Genomic DNA, 18130 nt, shown 5'->3' with positions numbered 1-18130 from the left:
TGTGGGGCTCCAACCCATGAACAATGAGATCATGACCTGAGCTGAAATCAAGAGGTGGACACGCAACTGACTGAGCCACCCAGGAGCTTCCCCCAACCCGCCCCGCATGAGTTTTTGCACAAGACTTCTATAAAATTCTCTAAGAGTTTACACCAATCCCATGGCTCGGCCATGGCTTGCCTGTAATGGAATACTGATTAAATTTCATCCTGAATAATGGATAATGGAATAATAGCCAGGGAATCACAGTGAGATTAAGTTGCAGGGCCTTTGAGTTCTACTAACCTTCATAATCCTCCTCTTTCCCTCATTAGGGAGACAAAAGAAGGTGTCTACATCGCCACTTTCATTATGCAGTTGCAAGAACCAGATAGAGGTTAAATCTCTGGTTATGTCTTGATAGACTGCAGCAGGTACCTACATTAGTAGAAAATTCTGTTTCCCACTGATCGGAAAAAGAAATTGCATGTCATAATTAAATGGGCCCACTGTGAATGGAAGGTATGAAACAAACCAGGTATGTGGAATTATAAGGAGGGGCAGAAGATGCCCAGAACTGCCCTCTCCACCTTATATATTACATCCCCGTTATTCACTGCTGCAGTTTACTCTGAAAGTCTGTTCACAGTTTTCTTTTTTTTAAGAAAGATAAAATCTGAAAATGTAAGTTTCTTCAAGGTATAATAAGTAACTTTTTAAATACGATTTTATAAAGCTATGCTTCTTTTCTTCCAGGCTTACATTTTTATTTCAATTATTAAATTGCTTCCATAAATAGCCAGCTCAAGTTCATAGGGTAGTAGCCTTATCAGGGCAGTTAATTTATATTGTAAAAAAAGTATGAGTCATTAAATTAAAAAAGTAATTGATATGTTGTTGTCACGGATTGTGTATGATTTTTTTCTGTTGGAATAGGATCAAGATTTCATAGTCTTGACAATATAATTCCAAAGCACTAAGAACTTGCTTGTATTTGCTAATTGAAGTCATTCTGGTTATGAGTAAGAAACCATGGTTATTTCTTCGATAAAAATTAAAAATAATTTTTACTTTCAGGATTTTCATATAGGGTTTCCTTGATTTTGTCTGTGTATATGTGATTACATGGGATGTATATAACAAGTAGCATTCAGGTGTGGAGCACTTGCCATAGCCTGTGCACTGTTCTAGGTACTTTACATGTACTGATTCTTTCAGTCTTCGTAACAACCCAATGAGATAAGTTCTCTTACATCCCCGTTTTATAGTTGAGGAAACTGAGGCATTAAGGGACTAAGTGACTTGTTCCAAATAACATGGTTTTCAAGGAGTGGAGCCAAGATTTGGACCAGGCAGTCCAACTCAAGAACCCATGTCATTGGCCATCACATTATCCTGCACCTTGAACCCAAATCAAATGTATGGCACCATCACATAGTATAAATACTCAGTGCATGTCTGTCTCTTCTGCTTTATTTTATGTTACCTGTGATGAGAAATATATGCCGTTTCCAGCACCTGGGACTACACATAGCAGGTGCCCTATAACTGTTAATTATTGTCATCGTCACTGTCATCGTCATCATCATCATCATCTCCCACATCTTAGGCACATTCATGTGTCAGGCACACTTCACATAGTTAGATTTAATTCTAATAATTGTTTAATGAGGCTCACATTATCCCCATTTTATAGTTCAAAGACCTTGCATTTAGGAAGTGGTAGAATGGGAATTTGAGACCCTCTTCACTGGGTTCTGAATCTTTTCCCTTAACCACTGTCCATTACGTGCTAAATTAATTAAGACAAAAGGAACTGAGTAGGTGAAAAAAAACCCAAAACAATGACATGATAAGTTTTGCTCTCCCATGTGTTAGGATTTCTCTCTTCTTCATATTATATTCTAGAATGCTCAGGTCATGTGTAGCTGTCTCCACCAAGTGATGGCATGTTCATCCTGGTTTTCTTGGAGTCACAAGGATACCTCTGTCCTCTGCTGGATGCCTCCCCCTTACATAATTATTTTCTTCTACACATTCTGTTTATTATATATTCATTTGGGATAATTGGGTTATCCCTCCCATTTTAAAACAGAGACCGTTTACTTAATTTCCAACTTAGCATGAAGCTTTTGAATCAGATTGTTTTGCTCGTAGCACACCAGCTCCTATCAGTGCAGGAATGGGAATTTTAAATGGCTGTAGAACTGAGAAGTTATTTTGGAGCATAGGGATACTTTAGGAAAGACAAACTTGTGTTGAAATAATGAAGCATTTCCCTGGCCTTCCTTGGACAGCCAGCTGGCCACGTAAGAAGCCTGACTGCTTGCACGGGGTTGTGAGGGGTTATTATGTATAAGGGAGACGCAGAAAAAGAAGTAGGCATAATCCAGTGTTAATTCCATCTTCATGATTTGCCAAGACCAGAGTGGCAGCTAAGATTCCAAGGGTCACCGTAGGGCATTTCCCCTTGAGCTGCCTTTGGAGACGGTCCCAATGCCTTCAAATGCCAAGTTGTGACCACCTCAGCTGCTATAACAAGGTTAATTTAGGAAAACTTCAAAGGAACTGCAGCTTGCTGCTTCCTGGCACCTGACCCAGTTCATCACTCCTGATCCCCTGGGGTGGGGGCCTTACAACCTGGGCCAGAAGGTTCAAGAATTGTTGCACTTTTGGGCAGCTTGCTGCTTTCTATACAGAGGCAAAGCCAAGCTCCAAAAGAAACAAAGAAAGTGTAAACCGAAATGAGTTCCGGGTTCTAATGGGCCATTGGACCATTTAAACCTTGACTAAAATAAAACATTTAAAAAGCAGGCTGTGAGCAAATTATATACTTTGGCCATTCCTTCACCAGACAAAAGCCTTGTCTTTCATGATTGTGTTATTTGGGGGATAGATGATAGCTAATAAAACATCTGCAGGTTTTTTCATAGTCCTGAACTGGGTTTCTTAGCATAATGTATTGTCGTGATCCTCATGGGCTGTGATTCTTTTTGCCAAGCCTACCTCATCAGTCCCCTGTTGTCCTGCAGATTTTTGAGACGTTGGAATCCTAGCAACAGATTTCTCATTTAAGTAGGATTGTCCTGATCACGGTCTCCCACAGGTTGGTAAAAGTTTTTTGTTGTTTCTTTTTACTTATAGAACATCCCTAGAGCATTTCTTTTTTGTTTTTGTTTTTTGAGCCTGCTCTCCCACCAGTTAAATAGAAAAACATACCTTGCTTGTGAATCTGTGATTGGGTTTCCAAATGAGAAGGTTCTCTCTTAGGAGATCCCATTGCAGAAGCCTCATCTCAGCTTGTTTGTTTGATTTTGTTTAAGGGCGTGAATAATATAAAGGCTCTTTAAACCTCTTTAATTTGAAAGGCCAAATTAATAGCAGTCATTCCACTGCAAGATTCCTCTATTAAATATATTTTTTCATTCATTGTTCTCTAAAACTTACACATTTTTTTTATTCTTAGCAACATGATATAAAGTAAAAGTTGAAATTATCCTAGATCATAAACTTGAGTTTTTGAAAGATTTCCCACCTAATTCTAAAAGAAACAGCAACACTAGTAGATGCTATATTCTAGGTACTCTCCTAAGCGGTATGCTTCTATTAACCCCTTGAACTCACAGGAGCCCTTTGAGGTAGTAAGTATTATTACCCCATTTCATAGATGGGAAAGTGAAGCATAGTAATGGAGGCACAGAAGGGTTGTGTAACTTGCACAAAGTAGCAAGTAGCAGCATAGGCTTTTGAATCCCAGCAGCCTGACTTCTAAGCCCATCCTCCTAACAATTGTACTGCATTTAATGCAGAGAAGTGCCAGAACGTGGGGAAAGCAAGAGAAAAAGTTCCCATCCCCCCACCATTCAACAATACCTGTTAAAGGAAACAATTAAAACTTAGCTACGTATACCTGTATGAAATCATCCCATTGTACACTTTCAACTTACACAATATTAGATGTCAATTACATCTCAGTAGAGCTGGGGAAGAGAACTTAGTTACCTGCATTTTCTGAATTTTCGTGTGCATATAAACTTTTACAAAATAAAATGATAGTTCATTTGCACATATTATTTTGGAGTTTTGTACTTTGTCTTGTCCCATTATTCTTCTCCACCATAATTTTTTGGCTGCATAAAGCTCTACTGTATGTAGAAGTACATGATTTACAAAATTAAATTTCTTATTAAAAGGCATTTGTGTTGTTTCTAAATCTGTAATAAATGTCATGCCACCTTAGTTTTAGACCTTGGTTATTTCCTAAAGACAAATTCCTAGGATCTGAATGATTGAGGCCAAGGCAGAGGATATGCACATTAAAAAAAATTTTTTTTAATGTTTATTCATTTTTTGAGAGAGAGAGAGAGAGAGAGAGACAGAGCACGAGTGGGGAAGGGGCAGAGAGAGAGGGAGGGGCAGAGAGAGAGGGAGACACAGAACCTGAGGCAGGCTTCAGGCTCTGAGCTGTCAGCACAGAGCCTGATGCAGGACTCGAACCCACAAACAGCAAGATCATGACCTGAGCCAAAGTCAGATGCCATCCAGGCGCCCCAAGGGTGTACACACTTTAAGTCCTTCATTTATCTTGCCAGTTGTCCTCCAGAAGGATTGTCTCAAGTTACATGAGTGCTAGCAGTGGACAAGAGTGCCTATTTGCCTGGATACTGGATGCCTCTGGGTTATTATTCTTCCTACTATTTTTATTAAAAAGACAGAATAAAAGAAAAAAATTCTCAGTTCATTGTGCATCTTTTTGATTTGCGAGAGGTACGAAAATTAACAAAAATTTATTTATTTACGCCTTGAATAAGTATACATGGTTCAAAATGTTAAAGAAACAAAATATTATACAGTGAAAATTATATGTACCTCCAATACCTGCTTCCCACACAACCATCAGTAACTCTTAGAAGGCAACCACTGGATGTTACCATTTTTTCTAGTGGTCTTCCTAAAATAATTATTCATATACATGCAAGGATGCAGGTGAACAAACACGTGTGTGTCTACGTGCGTGCATGCATGCGTGCACACACGTGTGTTTATTTTTCTTTCACAAACAGAAGCGTGCTATACATCTTGTTTGGCTCTGCTTTTTTCACTTCTCAACATATCTCATAGATTATTACGTATCAGTAAAGAAAGAACTATCTTATTTTATTTTATTTATTTTATTTTTTTTTATTTTTTTAAATTTTTTTTTCAACGTTTATTTTCCATTTTTGGGACAGAGAGAGACAGAGCATGAACGGGGGAGGGCAGAGAGAGAGGGAGACACAGAATCGGAAACAGGCTCCAGGCTCTGAGCCATCAGCCCAGAGCCTGACACGGGGCTCGAACTCCCGGACCGCGAGATCGTGACCTGGCTGAAGTCGGACGCTCAACCGACTGCGCCACCCAGGCGCCCCAAGAACTATCTTATTTTAATATCTGCTTACTATTTTTTAAAAAAATGTTTATTTACTTATTTTGAGAGAGAGAGTGAGAGCATGCATGAGTGGGGGAAGGGCTGAGAAAAAGGGAGAGAGAAAATCTTAACCAGTTTCCACGCTCAGAGTGGAGCCCAATGTGGGGCTCTATTCCACGACTGTGAGATCATGACCTGAGCCTAAATCAAGAGTTGGACGCTTAGCCAACTGAGCCACCCAGGTGCCCCAATATCTGCATACCATTGCGTTAGAAGGAAATGGTTGCAAATATGAACATTTATTTATTGGCTATGGGCGTTCTTCTTTTGTGATTTCCCGTCAGTGTTTTTTGAGTCTTTTTAAAAATTGTGGATTTAATTTTTTTGTTATCATTGGTGATTTGTAAAACTGTTGTGCAATGAGGTTACTGGGCCATTTGTGTTAAATGAATGCAAATTTTATTTTGTATTTCATTGCTGGCTTTTTAATCTTGTTTGCGGTAATAGTTTTTGTTTGGTTTGTTTTGGTGTGGATATGGAGAAGATTTTTTATGTAATGAAAACTGTCAATCTTTTTGGTTTGGCTTGTGAATGATTTTCCTGGATGATCAAAGGTTACCACTGTCTCTGTTTACTTGAATTCTTTTGACATAGAATCATGGGATTTGGACTAGAAAGATCTTAGAGTTAATGGACGAAAACTTTCCGGTCAGGGAAAAATCCCATGTAACAAATGCTGATAGATACAGGTCTTCCTTTGCTTGAATGAATCTGTGACCAGGAGCTTACTAACTTAAAACCCATTCTGTTGGCCAGGTCTGGTTTTCCGAAAGCCTTTTACTGAATAAACCTTAACCCAACTCCTTGACTCTTCTGTCTAGCTTTGGCTTCCTAATAAACACAAAACAGATTTGTTTTCTCTTCTATGGACAGTCATTCAATTTTTAAAAATATTTTTTTCCTTTTTTATTCCTCCTTGACCTCCAGCAATTCATAGTTTAGATGTATTCCTTAAAATCTCTAAGACAATGTTACAAAACAAAACAAAACAAAACAGAACCCCAAACAGTATGGAAGCTTTACCTTCCGGTGATGTGTGTGCATGCCTTTGCTGTCTTAGCCATTTTGAAGCATACGGTTCACTATTTTTAAGTACATGCACGTTGTTGTGCAACACATCCCTGGAACTTTTCATCTCACAAAACTGAGACTCATGAAACAGCTTACCATTTCCCCTCTCCATTCAGTGCCTGGCAAGCAGCATTCTACTTTCTTTTTTATGGCTTTGACTACTTTGGATATGTTGTATAAGTGGAATCATATGGGAGCTGTCATTTTGTGATTAGCTTATTTCATTTGGCATAATGCCTTTCGGGGGCGGCACGTGACAGGATTTCCTTCATGTTAAGGCCACGTGATATTCCATTATGTGTATATGTCACGCCAGTTTATCCAGTCACCTGTTGATGGATATTTGGGTGGCTCCCACCTCTTGGCTAGGGTGAATAATGCTGTTATGCACATGGTGGTGCAAATACCTCTTTGAGGCATTGCTTTAAAGTCCTTTGGATACACACACAGAAATGGAATTACTGGTTCCCATGGTAATTTTATTTTTAAGTTTTGGAGGAATCTCCGGACTGTCTTCCATAGTGGTTGTACCATCTTACAATCCCACCGATAGTCACTTAGAATTTTGATTTCTTCGCCAACTGGCCAACACTTGATATTTTCTGTTTTTCTAATTAAAAAAATTTTTTTTAAATGTTTATTTATTTTTGGGACAGAGAGAGACAGAGCATGAGTGGAGGTGGGGTAGAGAGAGAGAGGGAAACAGAATCTTAAGCAAGCTCCAGGCTCTGAGCTGTCAGCACAGAGCCCGACGCGGGGCTCGAACTCACGAGCTGTGAGATCATAATCTGAGCCGAAGTCAGACACCCAACCAACTGAGCCATCCAGGTGCCCCTAATTTTTAATTTTTTAATGTTTATTTATTTTTGAGAGAGAGAGAGAGAGAGAACGAGCGAGCGAGCAGGGGAGGGGCAGGGAGATAGGGAGACACAGAATCTGAAACAGGCTCCAGGCTCTGAGCTGTCAGCACAGCGGGGCTCGAACCCATGAACCACAAGATCATGACCTGAGCCGAAGGCGGACGCTTAACCGACTGAGCCACCCAGGCACTACAGTATTGTCTGGGTTTTTGATAGAAGCCATCATAATGGATGTGAGAATCAACAGTTTTGAATATAACATTTCTCAAATGGTTTCTAAGTGACATCCTTCCAGTTTCACATATTCCAGAAAAGCAATATCATAAGTTACAATGAGTCCATGAGAACTTATAGTTGGAAGGCTTTTGTCTCTTATGGATTAGTTTGATTTTATGTATGCCTCATTTATAAAATTATTTCTAATGAGCATAAAACTGAAATTCAATGTCTGTGGTCATAGTGGGCTTGAGTCTGAATTGAAGTTGGTTAAGATGAAATGACTGATTAGCTTTATATTGACTTGGGAGTTGGTGGTGGTGATGTGTCCACTAAAGGAGGTACTGGGACAACGTTGAGACCTTGTTTACCTCCATTCTTGCTTCTGTTCGCTTGGAATATTGGGCCTGCTTTCAGCACTCAGCAGGTGTTGCCTAGTGACTGAAGGCAGCAGGATGCTTGCTGCCATGTTTCACCTCATGGAATGTGAGCTATTGGTAGAGCTTTCTCCATCCTGAGTGTCTTCTAATATTTTATACTTTATCTTATTCATAAGATGAGGGACCATTTTGGCTTGAGCGAGGTAACTCAGGGTCAGCTTTCTTAATCTTTCTGCTTGGTAATCTTGGTGATTGTTAGATATCTAACTTTTAAAACAGGGACAGTAATACTAGTACCTACCTCACAGAATTGCCGTGAGGGCGAAATGAGCGAAGGCATGAAAAGCAATGTAGCAAAGTCCCTGGCATGTCGGTGTTATCTAACGTAGTGGGTGTTGATGTTGTTATATTTTGTAGTCCTGAGCTGAAGCCAATCAGATTTTATTTGTTATTCCAGATATTGAAGATAAAGGTCTAAAACCATGGCATGGCTTTCTTTTTCTTTTTTTTTTTTTTTAATTTTTAATGTTTATTTTTGAGAGAGAGAGAGAGAGAGAGAGAGAGAGAGAGAGAAAGAGCGTGAGCAGGGGAGGGGCAGAGAGAGAGGGAGACACAGAATCTGAAGCAGGTTCCAGGCTCTGAGCTATCAGCACAGAACCCAGTGTGGGGCCCGAACTCGCAAACGGTGAGATCATGACCTGAGCTGAAGTCGGACTCTCAACCCACTACCTAGGCGCCCCAGCATGGCTTTCTTTCTAGAATTTTACTAACACCAGATATCTTCTGTTTATGTTCAGTATAGCTTGCCTTCCTTCCTTCCTTCCTTCCTTCCTTCCTTCCTTCCTTCCTTTCTTCTCATGAACATGAGGGAATGCCAAGTCCAGTTTTGACTGCATATTATCAAACAAAGTGAAAAAACAGTGGTTGTCAGGAATGTAAAAGCCTTTAGCATGTTGTGTGTAATACGTTTCAAGGCCATCTACTCTCAAGTGACAAGAAGTTCCTATGGGATGTAACTCCAAACCTCTTTGATCCCATTTCCAAAATAAGGCCATGCCATTGATTAAATTGTTTTATTCACCTTGTTGTTCAAACTCTGAGTTGATTTTGAACTTCTTTCCTAATACATAGGCATCATACTTCAACTTCTTCAGCAGAAGTTTTTTCCTTCTTACCTTTTAGTTTTATCTCTTAGCAATCTACCCGTGATCATCTCCTGTATGGTCCTCATTGCTGTCTCTTCCCTCCCTTTCTCCCTCTTTCCCTTCATCCCTCCTTCCATCCATTTTTGTCCATTCTCCATCCACAAATGTTTAGTGAGAATCTACTGTGTGAAAAGCACTGACCTCCTTAAGATCAGGACCGCACACGGTTTTGTCACTGAGGATTAACCGATCAGTTGAGATTTATGGCTATATTATCACAAGAATCCTTCTATCTCCTATGCATGTTGCAACCAAGGTTCTCTGAAGATCTTTGCCTTTTTCTGCTACTTATGAATGGACTGGTATTCGAGCTGCTTGCCAGGTCCTTAGTCCACTGTGGCATCTGTAGCTGAAAAAATGGCTCTCACCTTGGCCTCCACCTCTGTCTTGAGCCTCTCTTGTTATTCTCCACAAACATTTTCCACATTTTCTTGGAGCTTCCTTCGTTGTTTTTTTTTTTTGTTTTTTTTTTGGTAAGTATTTTGTCCTTCTCTCTCCCTCTCTCTCTTTATGTTTAAACTAAGACTATTTCAAGAACTTGTTTCTGGCATGCATGTCTGTGTCTGGGTTGACACTTCTTTGAATCTCATGGCCAATTATTCAGAATGTGGTTCACTCTGAAAATTTCTCTTTATTCATTTGTTTGCCATTTCGACCTCTTCCCCTTAAACCCTAGGCTTTTACTTAAGGAATTTCAGGGCAGGTGTTGCATTTTTCAGGTGGGCGAGTGTGGCCCAAGGACCACCGATGCTTCAGCAGCAGGCTTTGCACCATTTCTGCTCCCCATGACCACCTGTGGCTTCCTCAGGGCTGATGGAGGCAGCGGTAGGGCTCCTGCCACTGGCAGCCGGGCTTCTACTGGGGAGAAAATTGCTCCACCTCTGACTGGGGCCCGAGACGTGGGTCTGGTGCTCACGGCTGCTCCCCGGCAGTCCCCAACGATGCTGATTTTCCATTCTTCTTCTATCCCTGGTGGCAATTCTTCCAGTCTCATCACCATTTCCTTCTCTTCTCCCCTGTCTCTTCTTCCTACTTCTTCTTCTCTCCTTCCTCTCTTTCCTCCTGGCTCCTTTATGTTTCTCCCTCTCCTCCAAGGCTGACCCTAAATGTTTCTCATCATGAAGCCGCGTATTTTAAAATAAAATTAATTGAATCCTCCTCTGTGCTTCTCTGGCTATTTCTGTGTTACAGCACTTACCATTTCAGATTATAACTCTCTCTTCCCTGCTAACCCCTGAGCTCATACAGGATAAGCGCAGGGTATTATTAATATCATTTTCCCTTAAGCTTAGCAGAGTATTCCTGTGGAACAAACACAGTAGAGTAGTCACGAGCGCAGACTCTGGAACGAGCCTGCCGATGTTCATATCTTGGCCTCGCCAGTCCTTAACTGTGTAATCTTGGGTAACTGGCTTAACTTCTCTGTGCCTCAGTTTTTTCTCTTGCAACTTATAATGATGCTGAGAACAGTTTAGGCCATATAATAAGTGCTATTTAAGCTTTTATTATAATGTGTTGAATCCAGTTTAACAGAATCATTATAATCAAGTTCACCACGCATTCATTTGGTGAAGAAGCATGTTTTGTACAATGATGGTTGTTATACCTAAATGGGACTGAGGATATAGAAGGATTCAACCAATAGTTTTGAATGAACGTGTGAATGACTGTATTGGGTACTACAGATACAAAGAAATGCAAGTCCTGATTTCCTTCCTTCAGACCTCACGGGCTGATTGGGAACACAGAAGGGAGATAGGAGGATATCTGAGTGTACATTGATGCACTATTCATTTGGCTGTGTTCACGTAAGTTGCTTCCACCTCTTGGCTGTTGTGAATGACGCTGCAATAAACAAGAGTGTGCTGCTACCTCAGCGACACGCTGATTTCAGTGCTGCTGGGAATATAGGCAGCAATGGGATTGCTAGATCATATGATGGTTATATTCTTAATTTTTTGAGGAAATTCCATGTTTTACATAGTGGTCACATCATTTTATAATGCCACCAACGCTGTGCAAGGAGAGACATTAATTCTCCAGTTGACCTTAAAGGAAGCGTAATAAGTTACGTTTTTGTCTCTAGTGTTAGCTGTGTGCCGCCAGTGTCTTTATAGCTTTAAGAGGTATGTTCCCTATAGGAAACTGTCAAACCACACTTTTTCACCTTTATACATTTGTAAGGATTGCATATACCAAGATGACTATCAAAGAAAATAGCTTTCTATTTCTTTAGGTTGAACATTTGGAACCAACTCTATGGATCATTAAAATGAAGGCAATATATTTTCCTCTGGATTCTCTGGGCTCACAGTTAGCAATTTCTGAAACTCACCAAACAATCAAATGATTCTCAGCCAGTGACTCCTACTTCTTGATTTAGGCTTTTCATTGTTTTTTAGACATTTTATCTCTATATTTTGCTTCTTTTAAGACATACCGCATTAGGGTACCTATGGACAAGTTACTATGTGAATGCCACCTGCCTATGCTTTCTTTTTCAAACAGTGTAAGTGCTAAAGTTAACCAAACCTTCAGACCTTAAAATATAAGCAGGTAAATTACTTTTGTTACCACTGGGCTATTGACTAGCTCTATGTTACTCCAAGAAGACATTTTGCAATTCATGGACAAATATCTCATCTTAATGAAAAAGGAACAAGGAGTTCCATTCTCTCTCCTTTTTAAAGAAGTATGCAGCCCCAATATCTCAATATTTTGTCTATTTAAGTCTACCTTCGTCTCTGTAGAATTGTGAGGAGTCAATCATTTTTAGACATAGTGCATAAAGAGGATGATTATTTAAAACTGTTCCTGTAAAAACTAGAAGGGATTTCAATAATTTTTGTGTTTTTCTAACATATCCTATGTACTTTAACCTCAGAGGTATACTTTTTAATATTTCAGATTTATTTTCCATCAAAATACAGAGCACAGATACTTATTCAAGCCTTCTAGCTCACAGATAACATGGCCGTGATTACATTTGCTGTGGTGGTTGAAAGTGAAGTGCTAAATGCAATATGAGTGAATCCGATTGAGGAAGACGAAGGTAGATGGAAGGTAAAATCAGGGTGACTATATGCATTTGATTTTCAGCTTTATTTTCATTAAAAATATTATTAGAGAAAAAATAATACATTGTCTCTTTTCCATGTCAAACTGGGATTTCAATAAGGAGCGGGTAGAATAGATCAAGGGCAGGGATTCCAGAATCGGTGTTCGGTACCAAACCAGTCTCTGCCACCTGTTAGCTGTGAGACACTGGACAAGCTACTTACTCAGAGCCTCACATTCTCATCTGTAAACTACAGTTAGTAATGGGTTGCTATGGCATTTAGATAAATTAGTATATGTAATTTTCTAGAACAATGACTATTAGGGAGGATGTGCTATATAAGATTTTGCTATTTTGCTATTGATTTTCTAGCACCAGCCGCAAATTCTTAGATTGTTCTACATTCCTTGAATCATCCTGGGCATCAATGTTGTTATCATCTGCAAAAAATAGAATTTTCTTCTTTCTGAATGGTTCTAAAAATCTGGACTAACCGAAGTTCTAAAATCCCCTTCCTTTTAGTCAATTAGTAGTGTGTAAGTTGAAAGAATGATGGATTGAACATTTTGTACCCCAAAAGCTCTTAGATTGTGAATGTACAGGGAACACCTAGAGATTCAGTGAGTGCATCACAAATATTTTCTGGGTAATTGTGAGAGTCTTTAATGAATGAATCACTAAATAGGCAGATGGGCTGTGGGAGGCAAACCCCTAGTAAATTTTTTCTTGTACTATAGAAATATTTCTGAGCAGGAAATGCCCACTCTTCATGACTATAGACATTCTTTGATTTTAAAGTAATTGCTGTTTTTCTCTTCTGTGTTTTGTCATATGTTATCTGCTCTTCACAGCCGTTTTTCCTCAGGACAAATATAACGATTGAATGAGATAATGTATGTGATAGTACTTTAAAAACCATTTTTAACAGCTTTATTGAGATATGTTGCATATAACATAAAATTCACCCATTTAAACTATATAAAGTTCAGGAGTTTTCAGTGTATTCACAGTATTATGCAACTAATACCATAATCTAGTTTCTGAACATTTTCAACTTCTTCATGTTTCTATGGAGACCTATTCTGCATATTTTACATGAATGGGAACAGTATAATATCTGGCTTTCTGTGTCTGGCTTTTTCACTTAACATAATATTTTCCAGGGTCATCCATGTTGTAGCAGGTGCCAGGGTTTTATGCTTTTTATTGCCAAGTTATGACTGTTGTAGGGATAGACCCCGTTTTGTTTTTCCATTCATCAGTTGATGGGCATTTGGGTTTCCACTTTTTGCCTCTTCTGACTAGTGCTGCTATGAGTGTTTGCGTACATGTTTTTGTGTGGACGTGGTTTTGATTCTCCCGGATATATACTTAGGAACAGAATTGCTGACTCATATGTAACTCTATGCTTAGCATTTTGAGGAGCTTCCAGGTACTTGCGCAATTTTGTGTCCCCACTGTATGAGGGTTCCAATTTCTCCACAGCCTGGCTAGCACTTGTTATTGTCTGCTTTTTTGATTTTAGCCATTGCAACTGGTAAGAAGTGGTGAAATGCTTATTTTCAAACTTAAAAAAGTGGTATAGAGTAAAAGTAAAATGTAAATAGTACAGAAAATACTGTCCAGGTCCAGCCTACCTCCCAGAGTTGTAATGTTTTCTGTAGTCCTCCAAAGTGGCCTGTGCATATACTATATACCCTTAGATATATCATTTGAAAAGAACATATCCGGGAGTATGTCCTTTTGTATTATTCTTTTTCACTTAATAATCTATTTTAGAGCAATTTCTGTAGAAGAATGTATTGATCTACCTCAATGTTCTTACTCTCAGCAGAGCATTCCTTTTTGAGGATATAAACAATTCATAGAAACAACTTTTCTATTGAAGGGCGTCTGCATTGTTTCCAGTATTTTGCTGTTACAGTAATGCTCCCCTCAGCATCCTTGTGCAGTTGTCTTTGAGTAAATTTGTGAAGGGGGCGCCTGGGTGGCGCAGTCGGTTAAGCGTCCGACTTCAGCCAGGTCACGATCTCGCGGTCCGTGAGTTCGAGCCCCGCGTCGGGCTCTGGGCTGACCGCTCAGAGCCTGGAGCCCGTTTCCGATTCTGTGTCTCCCTCTCTCTCTGCCCCTCCCCCGTTCATGCTCTGTCTCTCTCTGTCCCAAAAATAAATAAACGTTGAGTAAATTTGTGAAGAAACTCACAAAAAGTAAATGATGCTGCTTCATGTTCCTACCCATAGGGGATGAGAGTGCCTGTCGGCCCATGGTCTCTCCAACATTTGAAACCCATGACTCTATGTTAAAAATAAAGCATGAAGGAATATCCCCCAAAGTAGGCATTACTTTACATAATACCATATCAAATATACCTTAAGCGCCATCAGATTTTCCCACTGTGGCCAATGTGGTAGGTGAAAAATAGCTTAATAAAAGTGAATTTGACCTACGATAGTGAATTAAATGTATATTGTTATAAAGCTTGAAGTTAAGCCTTCCAAACGTATTGAAGTTGAACCCCAGATAATATGGTTAAGCTTTCAAATTTCTGAAATAAATTCAGGCATAGAGAAGAGTCTGAATTTACCTTAATAGTTAGTTAAACCCATGCTAGATGAAACAGTGTACTGGTCCGTTTATCTATTCAGTTGACATTTATTCAGCTATTACTATATGCCAGGCAGAACTTTCAGTCTAGAGAGTGGAAGGACGGTGAGAAGCACATATTGCTTCCAAGGAATATATGGTCTACTAAGGGAGACACATATAGGCCAGTCCTCCTAAAGGATATGAAACAGAGGCAGGTACAATTATATGTAAGCTGTGTGTTATTAGGCCACAGGCTAAACTACTGTTTCAAAAAAAAGGACCCCAGATACTTGGGGGATTGCTTTTGGGAAGGGATGAAACAAGCTTGTGGAAAAGAGGAAAGAATGGTTATGGACAGTGTGCTGTTTTGAACAAGAAACTTAGAAGTTGTTCACACTGCTTCTCAAGATCCATTGGCAAGCGACTTCTGGCTGCAAGGCAGGCTGGGAAAATAAACCCTAGCTGGGTGACCCCATGCCTCCATATTCACCTGGAGGAAGGGGAGGTTGGATCTAGGCTCCACAGTCTGGGAGGCAGAGAGAGGGGCAGCTACTGTGCCACCGTGATGTTTTGACGCTCTGGGAGAAAAAGAGTATTAGCACACACTGTATTTTATATCTCTCCAGTAGCACTGTCGTAATGAGCTCATGACTTGAAAACCATGTTGCAGAAAACTCTGAACCAAGCATTAGAATCGTTTTGTTTAAAATCTGGAAGAAGACTAATTATTATTATTTTACCTTAATTACTTCCATTGTGGACAATAAAAATTAACTGCATTTAAAAATTAGAGTCATATTTCATGTATTCAAGATTATTTACATATAATTTCCCATGTAATTGAAATCTAACCCCTTATGTACCACATTTATTTTTAATTTTTAATTCTTTTAGATGGAAAACATTTGTGCCACATTGCCTAGTCCACTGACTTCAGATCAAATTATAACTAACAGATTTATACGGTGCTTAAACAGTTCCTTGTCGACACAGAGCTTGTGGTCTCATAGCATAACAAGTCACAGAGACCCCACGTGATTCATCAACAAGATTATTCTATGTAAAATCTTATGGTGATATTATAAATGTGATTCACAGGATCATATAACAAATGCTATGTAACATGATTTATGTAAAATGCCAGGTTGTGAAATACATGCTTACATATAAAAGGAATGAGGGAGGGAGAGATGGGTATGAATTGGTGCCATCCAGAAATGACCCTTAAGATATATTTGGTTGTTAGGGGTGTCTGGGTGGCTCAGTTGGTTAAGCGGCCGACTTTGGCTCAGGTCATGATCTTGCAGTCCGTGAGTTTGAGCCCCGCATCAGGCTCTGTGCTGACAGCTCGGAGCCTGGAGCCTACTTCAGATTCTGTGTCTCCTTCTCTCTGACCCTCCCCCATTCATGCTCTGTCTCTGTCTCAAAAATAAATAAACGTTAAAAAAAATTTTTTTAAGATATGTTTGATTGTGTTATGTCAACTAATACCTACTAAGGCTATTTCTTCATGCCTCATTTTTAAATGCAGAATCATGGTTTTCTATATTCAAAACTCTCCATGAAAAACATGGCTATGATTCTTTATATCCGCCTTTATTGGGAATTAAATTGTGGGGTGTGTGTGCATTTATGAGTGTATTTTTCCTACAGCAGAAGTTTTCCAGAGAGCCACAGTTACCCGTGTAGCCAATCCTGGTCATCGAGTAGTTTGATGATTTTGTAGTTCTAAGCTGTGGCAGTTAGGACTTTGATGGACAGTTGATAGCTAGTAATCTGTAGAGCATATTTAGTGGGACAGTGGGCGAGGAGGAGAAATGCTGTTTGGTTTCTTCTCCCCACCTTCTTCCCAGGTTTGGGTCAATGCTCCCTAATGACACTGATGAGCAAAAAGTGTTCAGTGTTCTAGGTAGGGATTGCCTTATTTCTAGGTATTTTAAAAGGGATATTTTGCCATTTTTCTTTTAGAACCAGCAGAAGGATATCTCTGATGAAGAATATTTCTCAGGTTTCCAATGAAAATCTTTTCTTTCAAGTGACCAAGTATAATTTTGTCAAGTTTTCCAAGTTTTGAGAGTGAGAAACAATCCTCTGATTTTCTTGGAGTCGTAGTAGTTTTTTCCTTTGGAATGCTAACCCTAAAACAAAACCTTTCAGGTGGGTTTTGTATTTGGGCATCAAATGTACAATTTCTGAAGATACAGGATTGGAGAAGTCATTGCCAAGCTTTGTTCTAGAAATCAGGTCTAATTTTATGACTCTGATTAAAAAAAAAATCATGTTCTTTCAACTGGAAAGGTCAGAGTTCAGACTATTCATCCTGTCTCTATAAGCTTTTGTTCCAGGAACCCAGATTTATTTGAGGAGAAACCTGGAAAACTGACCCAAACAGAGAAAACAAAATTGCTTTTATGTGAACTGCAGTAAAAGCAGACAGTCTTAAGGAACTGAAATCTAAATAGTATGAATGGTCTTGTCTTAGTCTTCAGACACTTAAAGCAGCACTTGGTAGACCGTTTAGATCTTTAAGGAAGCATGATAATCTTCCAGGCGTCATCATTAATGGATTCAATCTTGGATGACCCTGAGTTGTCATGACTGTGGACAAATTTGCTGGAAATGGGTAATATTAACTTCTTTAGGGAAGGATCTCCACTGAGATTCCCCGTGGGTCATGATCCGTGGGGTCCCAGCTATGAAACAGGAGGGAGCATATGATGACCTAATATTTACATGTATTTGGTCAATAGTTGTACAGCTGGGAAATTCATTCCTTGGACATTAGAGAGTTCAAGTTACTACTTCTGGATTTTTCTCTCTTCACTTGTCCTCAGTAACTTCCTTGCAATAACTCCACTTACCCTCCTAGAAGGGATCTAATGCAAACAATAAGACACAAAGAGTCTTGGAATATGAATAGAAATGGTGATGTACAAAGGACATTTTTGTTGGGCTTTGAAAGTGTTTTGGCATTATTGTTGGAGAGTATTGGTAGAATGTATGTCAGCTGCAAATTTTTATTTATTTATTTTTTATTTTTTCAATATATGAAATTTATTGTCAAATTGGTTTCCATACAACACCCAGTGCTCATCCCAAAAGGTGCCCTCCTTAATACCCGTCACCCACCCTCCCCTCCGTCCCACCCCCCATCAACCCTCAGTTTGTTCTCAGTTTTTAAGGGTCTCTTATGCTTTGGCTGTCTCCCACTCTAACCTCTTTTTTTTTTTTTCTTTTTTTTCCTTCCCCTCCCCCATGGGTTTCTGTTAAGTTTCTCAGGATCCACATAAGAGTGAAAACATATGGTA

General features: G+C 39.4%; 1 long non-coding RNA gene across 1 annotated transcript; it reads left to right on the top strand.

Moving 5' to 3' along the window:
- Positions 1-322: 322 nt before the first annotated feature.
- LOC124529029 (uncharacterized) lies at positions 323-18129 on the top strand. The gene is made up of 3 exons (XR_006966276.1): positions 323-501; positions 3012-3085; positions 18102-18129. It is a non-coding gene; the product is annotated as an uncharacterized LOC124529029 (long non-coding RNA).
- Position 18130: the final 1 nt, after the last annotated feature.

The sequence above is a fragment of the Lynx rufus genome, unplaced genomic scaffold, assembly GCF_022079265.1.
Source record: "Lynx rufus isolate CCGP_SWC_20201006 ecotype Redwood Valley unplaced genomic scaffold, mLynRuf1.p SCAF_6, whole genome shotgun sequence".
Classification (NCBI taxonomy): Eukaryota; Metazoa; Chordata; class Mammalia; order Carnivora; family Felidae; genus Lynx; species Lynx rufus.
The sequence above is the reverse complement of the archived record's forward strand: the minus strand, read 5'-3'. Positions and strand labels throughout refer to the sequence as shown.